This window comes from Panthera tigris, chromosome B3, assembly GCF_018350195.1.
Source record: "Panthera tigris isolate Pti1 chromosome B3, P.tigris_Pti1_mat1.1, whole genome shotgun sequence".
Classification (NCBI taxonomy): Eukaryota; Metazoa; Chordata; class Mammalia; order Carnivora; family Felidae; genus Panthera; species Panthera tigris.
The window spans coordinates 43,429,327-43,441,574 of record NC_056665.1 but is presented as its reverse complement, the minus strand read 5'-3'; the positions used below and the strand labels follow the sequence as shown (position 1 = coordinate 43,441,574).

The window sequence follows — 12,248 nt, the reverse complement described above, 5'->3', positions numbered from 1 at the left end:
GACATCTCTAATACTCTCCAGCTGTTATCCAGTGTGTACCATTAGGGTAATTGTGTGGGAGAGCTGAGAGTTGAAGCTAAAACAATAATCTAACCAGGGTCTATTTAAAGCTACAGACAACACTTGGTTAGTCAGGTAAGGAAATTTAAGGTGCAATGGTAGAGTGTAGGCAATAGTAGCTGCAGCAGTAGAATCATTAATTGAATACCTTTTATATTTTAAGTTCTGTCTACATTTTCTGGGTAATTCTTACAGCAGGTCAGCAAGAAAGAGACTATAAATATTTATTCACACTCTACTTTCCAATAAAAGTCTAAAGCAATGTCCAAGAATATCTAACATAAGACACACGAGCACAAGTTTACATGTAGGTACAAGAAGAAAAAATCTGGGGGTAACACAGTAGAGCCAGAAATCTGGCTCTCAAAGAGCACATAATGGTGGCATGCCTTTAGGGATAAGCCATACTTAGTTCTCAATTTTCCAGAAGCCAACAGGAAAAGAGGAATCTGGTCAGGTGAACAACTCACCGTGACCATATAATTATAAAATCAGTTTTCAAACCTCCCTTAACACCCAGATCATGTGAGGACATCTCCTATGGCCTCTCCTACAGAAGATTTGGTGTGCTCTGGTGATGAATGACTTTTTCAACAGTTACTCAGAACGAACCCGAGGATGGCTTTTACAGAGTTAGGTTTACAGAGATCCCCAGGGGAAGCTGAGGCATCAAAACCAAGCACAATTCAGAAATGCAGTGTTTCTGGGACAAATGTGACATGGTCTAGTACCTAGCATTTGGCTGCTCTGGTTTGATTCAGAACTATAGCTTGGACAACTTGGAGAAATGGAAGTGTTGTATTTTTCAAGAAACCCCTCTCATTGTCAACCTTCAATGCCATTTTCCTAGCTCAGCCTTGGAAGGTGCTAAGTAACAGTGGGTTAGAGATTGCTCAAACAGCAGGGAATGGTAGTTGACTGTAGATCCATATAAGTTAACTGAAAACTGGGCACAGTTGATTAACAAGGACACGACTAGAATAGAATCCTTCCCAGCCCCACTCTGAGATGAGTAAACTTCAGGGAATATTCTGATCAGGTATAGAATTATTCTCTATAAGTGCTCTTCTGATTCCAGATAGTTGAATGATGAGGACTTAAATTATACTTCACATGGCAAGGAAGCAGCCTAAATGTTCATGGCTAGATAAATGGATATAAAGACATGGTTATATATGTATATCAATCTGTCTATCCATCTATCTATCCATCCATCTATATCAGGGAATATTATTCAGCCATAGAAAGGATAAAACAGTTTTACTCTGAAAAAATTGAAGGCCATTGTAACTGATCTTCACTTGGCTAAAAGAAAATCTCAATAAGACACTGATAGAATACTTATATTTGGGCAGTTATTTCTTCTAAAAAATTATTTGTGAAACATATAACATTCATCCATTCACTGAACCAATGCATATCTGGGGATACCTGTCATATACTAGATATACTTTGGAGAGCAAAACACAGTCACTGTCCAAATGGAGGTGGAAGACCAGTTGGGAGACCCAACAGTCACATAACCACCTAATCCCACAAAAGGTCTTCATGATCAAGATATTAAGATTCTCCAGTTTGTTTCAAACATTCAGTATAAATTTGATGGTTTCCATCATGATTCCATATAGGGGATATGATGCTAAATGACACACAAATAAAAAGTGCTAAGTGCCAGGAGGAAAATAACAAGAGTGTGTCTATGAGAGAGACTAAGGGTGGGGATGGTACACAAGGAGAAGGAAAGGTATCTCCAAAAAAGTGGTGAGATCAATAGGATGAGAAACTCTAAACATGGGTGGATCAGGGAAGAGCATTCTGAATGCAAAATCCCTGAAGCTGGAGAAAGCATGCTACTTAGAAGGACAGGCAATATGCAACTAAATAAAGGGTCACATCTTACAGGATTGGTCTCTACCATGCAGTTATGACTAGAAATGTCAACCAAAATAACTGATTTCAGAGTAGTTGATCCATAGCTCTTCCTCTTTGCAATAATTATTCAGCAAGGCCATTTGGACACTCCTCATTTGACATAATAAAACCCTATCACTTATGTGTAAGGTGATGCATGACTTTCTCTTCTCTATAGCGGGGCATGTGCATTCTGCTTATCCAAAATGGATATCAGATCTCTAAGAAACATGTTAAAAAACAATGGATGTTCTGGTAGATTATGTGGCTTCTCTGAAGCCTCAGAGCCTTTTATTTATTTATTTATTTATTTACTTACTTACTTACTTATTTATTTATTTATTTATTTATTTATTTATTTATTTCGGTATCTAAAGTTTATTGTCAAATTGGTTTCCATACAACACCCAGTGCTCATCCCAAAAGGTGCCCTCCTCAATACCCATCACCCACCCTCCACTCCCTCCCACCCCCCATCAACCCTCAGTTTGTTCTCAGTTTTTAAGAGTCTCTTATGCTTTGGATCTCTCCCAATCTAACCTCTTTTTTTTTCCCTTCCCCTCCCCCATGGGTTTCTGTTAAGTTTCTCAGGATCCACATAAGAGTGAAACCATATGGTATCTGTCTTTCTCTGTATGGCTTATTTCACTTAGCATCACACTCTCCAGTTCCATCCATGTTGCTACAAAGGGCCATATTCCATTCTTTCTCATTGCCACGGAGTACTCCATTGTGTATATAAACCACAATTTCTTTATCCATTCATCAGTTGATGGACATTTTGGCTCTTTCCATAATTTGGCTATTGTTGAGAGTGTCGCTATAAACATTGGCGTACAAGTGCCCCTATGCATCAGTACTCCTGTATCCCTTGGGTAAATTCCCAGCAGTGCTACTGCTGGGTCATAGGGTAGGTCTATTTTTAATTTTTTGAGGAACCTCCACACTGTTTTCCAGAGCAGCTGCACCAGTTTGCATTCCCACCAACAGTGCAAGAGGGTTGCCATTTCTCCACATCCTCGCCAGCATCTATAGTCTCCTGATTTCTTCATTTTGGCCACTCTGACTGGCTTGAGGTGGTATCTGAGTGTGGTTTTGATTTCTATTTCCCTGATGAGGAGCGACATTGAGCATCTTTTCATGTGCCTGTTGGCCATCTGGATGTCTTCTTTAGAGAAGTGTCCATTCATGTTTTCTGCCCATTTCTTCACTGGATTATTTGTTTTTCGGGTGTGGAGTTTGGTGAGCTCTTTATAGATTTTGGATACTAACCCTTTGTCCGATATGTCATTTGCAAATATCTTTTCCCATTCTGTTGGTTGCCTTTTAGTTTTGTTGGTTGTTTCCTTTGCTGTGCAGAAGCTTTTTATCTTCATAAGGTCCCAGTAGTTCATTTTTGCTTTTAATTCCCTTGCCTTTGGGCATGTGTCAAGTAAGAAATAGCTGCGGCTGAGGTCAGAGAGGTTTTTTCCTTCTTTCTCCTCTAGGGTTTTGATGGTTTCCTGTCTCACATTCAGGTCCTTTATCCATTTTGAGTTTATTTTTATGAATGGTGTGAGAAAGTGGTCTAGTTTCAATCTTCTGCATGTTGCTGTCCAGTTCTCCTAGCACCATTTGTTTAAGAGACTGTCTTTTTTCCATTGGATGTTCTTTCCTGCTTTGTCAAAGATTAGTTGGCCATATGTTTGTGGGTCTAGTTCTGGGGTTTCTATTCTATTCCATTGGTCTATATGCCTGTTTTTGTGCCAATACCATGCTCTCTTGATGATTACAGCTTTGTAGTAGAGGCTAAAGTCTGGGATTGTGATGCCTCCTGCTTTGGTCTTCTTCTTCAAAAAAAATATGGAACGCTTCACGAATTTGCGTGTCATCCTTGCGCAGGGGCCATGCTAATCTTCTCTGTACTGTTCCAATTTTAGTATATGTGCTGCCGAAGCGAGCACTCTCACAGCCTTTTAAATGGAAGCCACAGGATCTGAAACACCAATTTCTCCATAGCCTAGACCTTTGCTTCTACAGCATATGGAGTATTAGAGCTGGAAGACATTTGGGGGGTCAACTTTAGGCCAACTCTTACTTAAAATTTTTTTTTAATGTTTTTCTTTTATTTTTGAGAGAGAGACAGAGTGCAAGTGGGGGAGAGGCAGAGAGAGGGAGACACAGAATCCAAAGAAGGCTCCGGGCTCTGAGCTGTCAGCGCAGAGCCCCACACAGGGCTTGAACTCACAGACTGTGGGATCATGACCTGAGCCGAAGTCAGATGCCCAAATGACAAGCCACCCAGGTGCCTCAGGCCAACTCTTATTTAAATGAATTATTTCCCTTGGGAGCTCTGAAGAAGGATGGCAATAACTCAGATATTGGTACTTTTAGCCCTGTCCTGGAACATCAGCCTTAAGGGAAGCCCCACAGGTTCTCATCACAAGCATGCAACCCATTCTACTAATTACCACCCCAGAAAAAATAATTACATTGTGCCCTAATTCACCATACAAATGCCTACTTTCCCTCAAGACTGCAACTCCACAGGGCAGGGAGGTTTCCTGCACAGCAATTCCCCCCACCCCCACCCCTCCCCCCACCCCGACCTTCCCTTTGGCCATCTAGATTCCAGCGTTCCTTCTCTACTTCTTTTCTTTTGCAAAAATCTCTGCTTCCCACTCCCTCCACCTTATTAATCAGACAAGACCCCAGCTTCTGGTGAACTCTACCTTCTCCTTCTCTGAGCTTGTACCCAGGCTGCTGAATGTGGATAGAAAAATGCAGTAGAGCTGTAAGAGTCACTTTAAATTCATGATCCCCAGCTTCAAATGGACACTCAAAAACTGCCCAGCAGGCTTTTTATTTTTCTTTTGTTGATTTACTTACCTATTCCCTGAGAGGGCTATTTTATACCTCCTTTTCTCTCCTGAAGCCTCCTACATTCCTTCCTCTCTACTCTCAGATGATGACTTCTCATTTCATGGATAAAATTGAAAAATCATCTTCCTTTCACCAAACCTGCAATCTTCATTGGGGCCCATTTTCTCTTTCTTTGGTCTGGTTAAAATGGAAAAAGTGCCCTTCAGCCTATCAAAGTCCAATCGCTTCTACATGCACCCTGGATTTCCTCCCCTCAATCACTGTCCTCCCTCAGATGTTCCCTCTTTACACATTATCAGTCTTCTCTCTCTTACTGGATCAGCACTACCAATAAACAAACATGCTGTATTATCTCCTATATTTGTGAAAAGCAAACAGAACAAAATAAAAAGTCTCTACTGACCTCATAGCTCTTTCCACGTATCACCTCATTTCTTGACTTCATGGCCTAAGTCTTCACAACTATAGTTGTCCACACGGTGGTCTCACACTAACTTTTCCCACTTCAGTCTGGCTTTTTCCCCCCTTCCCCTCACCAATGATTTCCACTGGAAAAGTACATGCCAAAGTTTCCAAAGACTTGCAGGATGCCAAATCAAATGGACAACTTCAATCCTCATCTTGTTTAGTTTCTCAGTAGCAGTCAACCAATCCTTCAAATGCTCCCTCTCTGACTCATCACACGATACTCATTCTTCCCTGTCTGTGACCTCCAGGTTACAGTGTCCTCAGGACTCAATCTTAACTCCTCTCCACTTGCCATGACCAATCTCATCCAGTCCAGTGGCTTGTGGCTTTTCAAAACTGGTTTTAATTTTTATCAAAGAAGCATATGCACAGAGTTAAAAAGCCAAACAATACTGATAAATGCCTATTAATATTTTTCTCCCCAAATCAAAATCATCAGACAATCTGACAGTTCCATATCTTTCCCTGGAGTTTTACCTCCTTAGCACCTGCCCTTCTGCATCAACCCAACCTGATCCTCCAGCACAGGTGACATCTCATGACTCCCCTTCACCACTCTCCTGTGCTGTGTGAAATCTTCTCTGGATCCCTTTCTCTTTCTTGGTTTACAACCTTACTTTGCTAAAGACTATTCTTCAATAGCTTTTTCTTTTCTTTAACTGAAGTATAGTTGACAACATTCAATACCTTTTTTAAGAAAGACTATACCCATTTGAATCCTTGTAATTAGGGATTTATTATATTTTCATTTTTTGGGTTAATAATATACCTAGAATCTTATTCTATGTGAAAAATCATATCGAATCAAAATTTTGAAACAGTGCTCCATTTTCTTCTAATTTTCAGTGTTGCTGTTGAAAAGTCCAATGTCATCTTGATTATTTTTACTTTGTATGTCATTATCTTCTTTCTGTCTAGAAGATCTTAGGATCTTCTGTCTGTCTCTGAGCTCTATTTTTCACAATGGAAAATACCAGGTCTTTTTTCATTTATTGTGCTGAGCACTCAATGGTGCCTTTTACACTCAAGAAATGTGTCTTTTAATTTGGCGACTTTTTAATGAATCAAATTAGTTGGATAGTGAGTTTCTTACATTAATCTGCTGATTATCTTCTCTTTTCTTGCCTATTATCTATCTTTTTAGCTGTTGCTTTTATATGATCTATGAGACTTCCTCTAATTCATCTTTCAACTGTTCTGTTTTTAAAAATTTGATTGTCAAATTACAATTTCAAAAATTCTTACTTATTTCCTGTTCTTTTTTCATAGCATCCTGTCCTTTGTTATGTATATCATACCACTTCTCACCATTCTAAGAATATTAATTATCATTTGATTTTGAGGTTCTTTCCCCTGCTTCTCCCTTTTTTAGATTGTATTATTCTTTTCTTTCATTTTGGAGATATTCTGAAAATGTCTGCTCTTTTTGTTTATTTATATTCAAAACTAGTTAATAAAAGCTGCTTGCAAGCTTTATGAGCTTGGTGGGACTTACCACTTGGTATATTTTATTGCAAATTGCAAAAGCTAGACTGATGTTTTTTACATTTCTGGAATCTGTTAAGATCTTTTCTATCTCAGAGGCTTTGGACATCAGGATTTATCTAGAATGTTCATGTGTGCATGCGCACACACACACTTGTTTGAAGTCTTCTTATCCTTTAGATCTTGGCTTGTATATCATTTCTTCATAGGGGCTTTCTCTGACCATCTTATCTAAATAAAATAGCTTTCCATTATTCTCTCCCTATTTTCTTCCTCTATAATATTCACCACAATTTAATTTATATAATTGGTGGATTTAGGTATTATGTAATTGAGTACTTTCCTGTCTATTTCCTACTATCTGACAATAAACTCTGTGTGGGCAAGGACCATTTCTATTTTTGTCAATGCTCTCATATCAGGATTTAGCATTGCAATACAGCATGCTCAATAAATATTTATCCAATTAATCAATAAGTGAACGGATGGGTTAATGAATAGATATTCTAGGTTTTGGGTCAATCTCAGAATAAGTAGTTCTGTAATCTTAGGCAAGTCACTTAACCTTTATAAACTTTGTTCTATTTAGCTTCTTCACCCTCAAAGTAACAGTGCTTTTCCCACCAACAGATGAATTTATGATGTATTTCCACCAATGAAATAATTGATGTATAAGTGCTTAGTAAAAAAGCTTATATAAATATGAGATATTATAAAAACTGAATGTGGCTTACTCTGTCTTTTCTTATTTGTTTCCTCTTTTCATATTGAAACCTCAATTTAACACTTCAGGGATCATACCTTGAGAGCACCTTCTAAGTGGTGTTGTTATTAAGAGTTCTTTTTAGAACCAAATTAACTAAACTCTTAGACGTGATTCAAATCAGACATACCTTAGTCAGACTCCTGAGCAAATAATATCATAAGAAGGTTCCAGTTTCTAGTTCCATGAAGGGAAATGAGCAATGTCAACTCATGTTCTACATTCAAGTACAGGATGCAAGAGATAATAGAAATTTCTGTTCAGGCATAAGGATTAAATCATCCCTATGTTTGTACCATAATTGTCATATAATATTTGTCAAACTAACCAAAAATAATGATACCTTATTTTAGTAAGTGCACGGGAAAACTAGAAGGCTTTTTCATTGCTGATAGAAATGTAAATTGATATAATCCTTCCAGAAAGTTATTTCAAAATACACACAGCATGCCTTAAAGATATTTATATTTTTGGTATCATAATTGTTCTTCTGAGAAATTATCCTAAGAGACCAAAACTTAGAAAATGTTATATATCCAAAATTATTTCAAGTATTAGATGTTTAAGCTATTAGAGACATAAGTATTTCCAATAATATATCAAAGGTTAAGTAAATTTATGGTGCTCATTTGGTAGAACATTATACAGCTACAAAAATGAATATTATAAAAGCTATAGGGTGGGGCACATGGGTGGCTCAGTTGGTTAAGCCTCCAACTTTGGCTCAGGTCATGATCTCACAGTTCCTGGGTTTGAGTCCTGCATCGGGCTCTGTGCTGACAGCTTAGAGCCTGGAGCCTGCTTTGAATTCTGTGTCTCCCTCTCTCTCTGCCCCTCCCTCACTTGTGCTCTGTCTCTCTCTCTCAAAAATAAACAAACATTAAAAAAATTTTTTTAGGGGCACCTGGGTGGTTCAGTTGGTGAAACATCTGACTTCAGCTCAGGTCATGATCTCATACTCCGTGAGTTCAAGCCTCGCGTAGGGTTCTGTGCTGACACAGGAGAGCCTGGAGCCTGCTTCAGATTCAGTGTCTCCCTCTCTCTCTGCTCCTCCTCTGCTCATGCTCTCTCTCTCTCTCTCTCTCTCTCAAAATTTTTTTTAAAGCTATAGGGCAACATGGAGGAATATTTATGATATAGATTATAATACCAAATTGCATATATACTTTGTTACTGATTTTAAAATGTTTACATTAAAAGAACATCTAAGTAAACATGACAAAATGCATTCTATTTAAATGGTGACATAATGGAGGAATTCTTTTCTCATGAGTACCTGAGGATTAGTCATTTGTTCAAATTCAAAAGGATCTACTGAAAAACTAGGATGGAGAAGGGAAAATCAGCTTCAACTAGATGTTAAGCTTCTTAAAACTAAACAGGAATCCTCTTGCACCGTTGGTGGGAATGCAAACTGGCGCAGCCACTCTGGAAAACAGTGTGGAGGTTCCTCAAAAAATTAGAAATAGATCTACCCTATGACCCAGCAACAGCACTGCTAGGAATTTACCCAAGGGATACAGGAGTGCTGATGCACAGGGGTATTTGTACCCCAATGTTTATAGCAGCACTCTCAACAATAGCCAAATTATGGAAAGAGCCTAAATGTCCATTAACTGACGAATGGATAAAGAAATTGTGGTTTATATATACAATAGAATACTATTTGGCAATGAGAAAGAATGAAATCCTGCCATTTGCAGCAACGTGGATGGAACTGGAGGGTATTATGCTAAGTGAAATAAGTCAGTCAGAGAAAGATAGATATCATATGTTTTCACTCATATGTGGAACTTGAGAAACTTAACAGAGGACCATGGGGAAGGGAAGAGGAAAAATAGTTTCAGAGAGGGAGGGAGGCAAACCCACAAGAAACTCTTAAATACAGAGAACAAACAGGGTTGATGCACCGGTGGGGGCGGGGAAAGGGGAAAATGGGTGATGGGCATTGAGGAGGGCACTCGTTGGGATGAGCACTGGGTGTTGTATGTAAGCGATGAATCACGTTAATTTATCCCCCAAACCAAGAGCACACTGTATACGCTGTATGTTCGCTAACTTGACAATAAGTTATATTTAAAAACAAAAACAAAAACAAAAACAAAAACCTAAGACATTGCTCTGACTTTTCTTATACTCCCGACAAGGCCTACGCCTTGGACTGGGCACACAGTAAACACAGCTCTGATTAACAAATGTACACTCTATTCACCTTCCTTGGCTCTGGTTCCAGTTCTGAGGCTTTCTAATTCTTGCATGTTGTAGGAATGAACATTAACGAGGAAGCAAACAGGCCTCTTTATTTTATGAGCACCTCATGATGTAGTGGACTGAAGCAGCTGTCTCTAGCTCAGGGATCAATAGACTTTTCTACAAAAGACCAGATAGTAATTATTTTGGAATTTTTAGACTATGGGATCTTTATTTCCAGTACATTTTCATACAGAGCAAATGAATGGCCATGTACTCTAATAAAACTTTATTTACAAAAAACAAGTGACAGTTTGCTAATCCCCACTAATATATTTTCTTTTCCATGTAGCTTTGATGCTTCCATTTGTCATCACTGTTCAGATAGTTCCAAGTGTTCCTCACTTTTTTAAATAGCTCCACCTCCACTCATCATTAAATTAATTTAGTGTCATATCCTGAACACATCCTCTGGAGCCTTGCTTTTCAAAGACTAATCAACTGACCTGCAATATTGGCATTACTGGCAAGCTGGTTAAAAATGAGAATCTAGGGGCACCCGGGTGGCTCAATCGGTTAAGTGTCCAACTTTGGCTCAGGTCATGATCTCACTGTTTGTGATTTCAAGCCCCGTGTCAGGCTCTATGCTGACAGTTCTGAGCCTGGAACCTGCTTCAGATTCTTTGTCTCCCTCTCTCTCTGCCCCTGCTCTGCTTGTGCTTTGTCTATCTCAAAAATAAATAAATCTTAAATATTTTCATTATCTCAGAAATAAATAAACCTTAAAACAAATTAAAAAAAAAAAGAGAGAATCTAGGGCCCTACTCTTGATGCAATGAGTCAACATCCATGTTTTAACAAGCTTCTGAGGCAATTTATTTGCATATAATACCCTGAGAAGCTTTATTCTAGAGGACAAAATACAGTGGCCTGTGTAGAGCTCCCTATAATAGCAGTAATGCTCTGTGGTTCTTTGAATAAGTTAAATTAGAGAGGCAAGTCACTGTGTCATCTCACCTGGTCTCCCTCTTGGATGACTCCTCAACTTCTCTGTACCTCCACTAAGGCTGGCAAAAGTCTACTGACAAATGACAATGCTAGGGGCTTTTATTTTCTTCCCAAGTATAGGGCCCATAATTCTATCCTGTCAAAGGCTGAACTCATCTATATGACAATACTTTCACGTTCTCTTTATGTGGCTCTCCAACAAGGTACTGTCCCTGAAATAAAGAGAGCTGGGGATCTTTCTGTCTCTGTCCCATGAAACTTCTGGAATCGCTCTCTGCCATATGCTTCTCTCCTAGATTCTCTCTTCCTTGGAACTTTCTCTTGGTTTCTCACACATGGGGTTTCTCCAAATTGGTGCCATTTTCTTAGACAGCCTCGTCCCTCTATACCTATAGAAATTCTTGATCACAGCCTTGGCTTTAGTCTTGCCATTTCTTCCTCTTGTGGCTTTGATGCCCTAAGCTTGCATTCTCTTCAGGTTCCCATGCCTCTGGACAATAGATATAAATAATGGCAAAGCATGATTTTTTTTTCCTTCATTTTCTCTTGTTTCTCAAGTACACTTGTACATCACACCTTCAAACCACTCTCTGTCCTAGGATGACAAAAGTTTTCATTCATTCAATATATAATGTGTTGAGTGGCTTATATGTCAGGTAATGTGTTAAGTTCTGGGAAGGCAGATGTATTAACATATAATATTTTCCCTAAATAACACCCTGTATTTCACTGAAATCATGAGTATACTAATGCTGGAAATCAAATCATTGAACACCAGAGGTTTTTTTAGTATGTGATAAACTCAGACGCTAAATAATTATATTGATCACTGTCTGACTCAGGGTCAGCCCAACTCATGAATGAAGTAGGGGTGCCTAAAGTAGCATGATCTTAGAGATTCCTTGCCCAAGGCTGCACAAATTCTCCTATTCTCTGCTTTGGTTGTGGTGAACAAATACGAGTGATTTGGGCTCAGATTAATTCAGATTCTGTTTTTCATTGTCTTAAGAAAGAGGATATAGGTCCAAGCAGCTTTTATGTGGGAGACAAGGTGGAGAGTGACATCATAAAACTTGGGTGCATGAATCATGGCTCAAAGACCAGGAATAACAAAAGGATTTATTAAGGACTCCAAACCAGCCAGGAATTATCTTGTGAGGGTTGAGTATCTGGCAGGAGATGGGGATGAAGATAGACTAGAAAACCCTAAAACTGAACTTATGTGAATTTTGACAAGACTTTTTTTTCTTTAATGCAGAGATTAATCTTACTTGCCAGACCCGAATGCGTATATATTTTTTTTTCATTTTGGCTGAGAACCCTTTCAAAGAGATACCCTTAGTATCCCAAAGTGAATTTCAAATGACTATTTCAAAATCTGGGTGTAGAATCTAGAGGAGAAGCCTCCAAACCAGGAATTAAGAGTTACTGGGCATATGAGCATATCAGTGGAGAGGTTGGCAACTGAATTTATAATTAGCAACAGTCCAAAATACCTTTA

At 38.7% G+C, this 12,248-nt stretch overlaps 1 non-coding gene across 1 annotated transcript; it reads right to left on the bottom strand.

The window, feature by feature from the left end:
• Positions 1-3,807: 3,807 nt before the first annotated feature.
• Positions 3,808-3,914, bottom strand: LOC122239780. The gene has a single exon (XR_006219163.1). It is a non-coding gene; the product is annotated as a U6 spliceosomal RNA (small nuclear RNA).
• Positions 3,915-12,248: the final 8,334 nt, after the last annotated feature.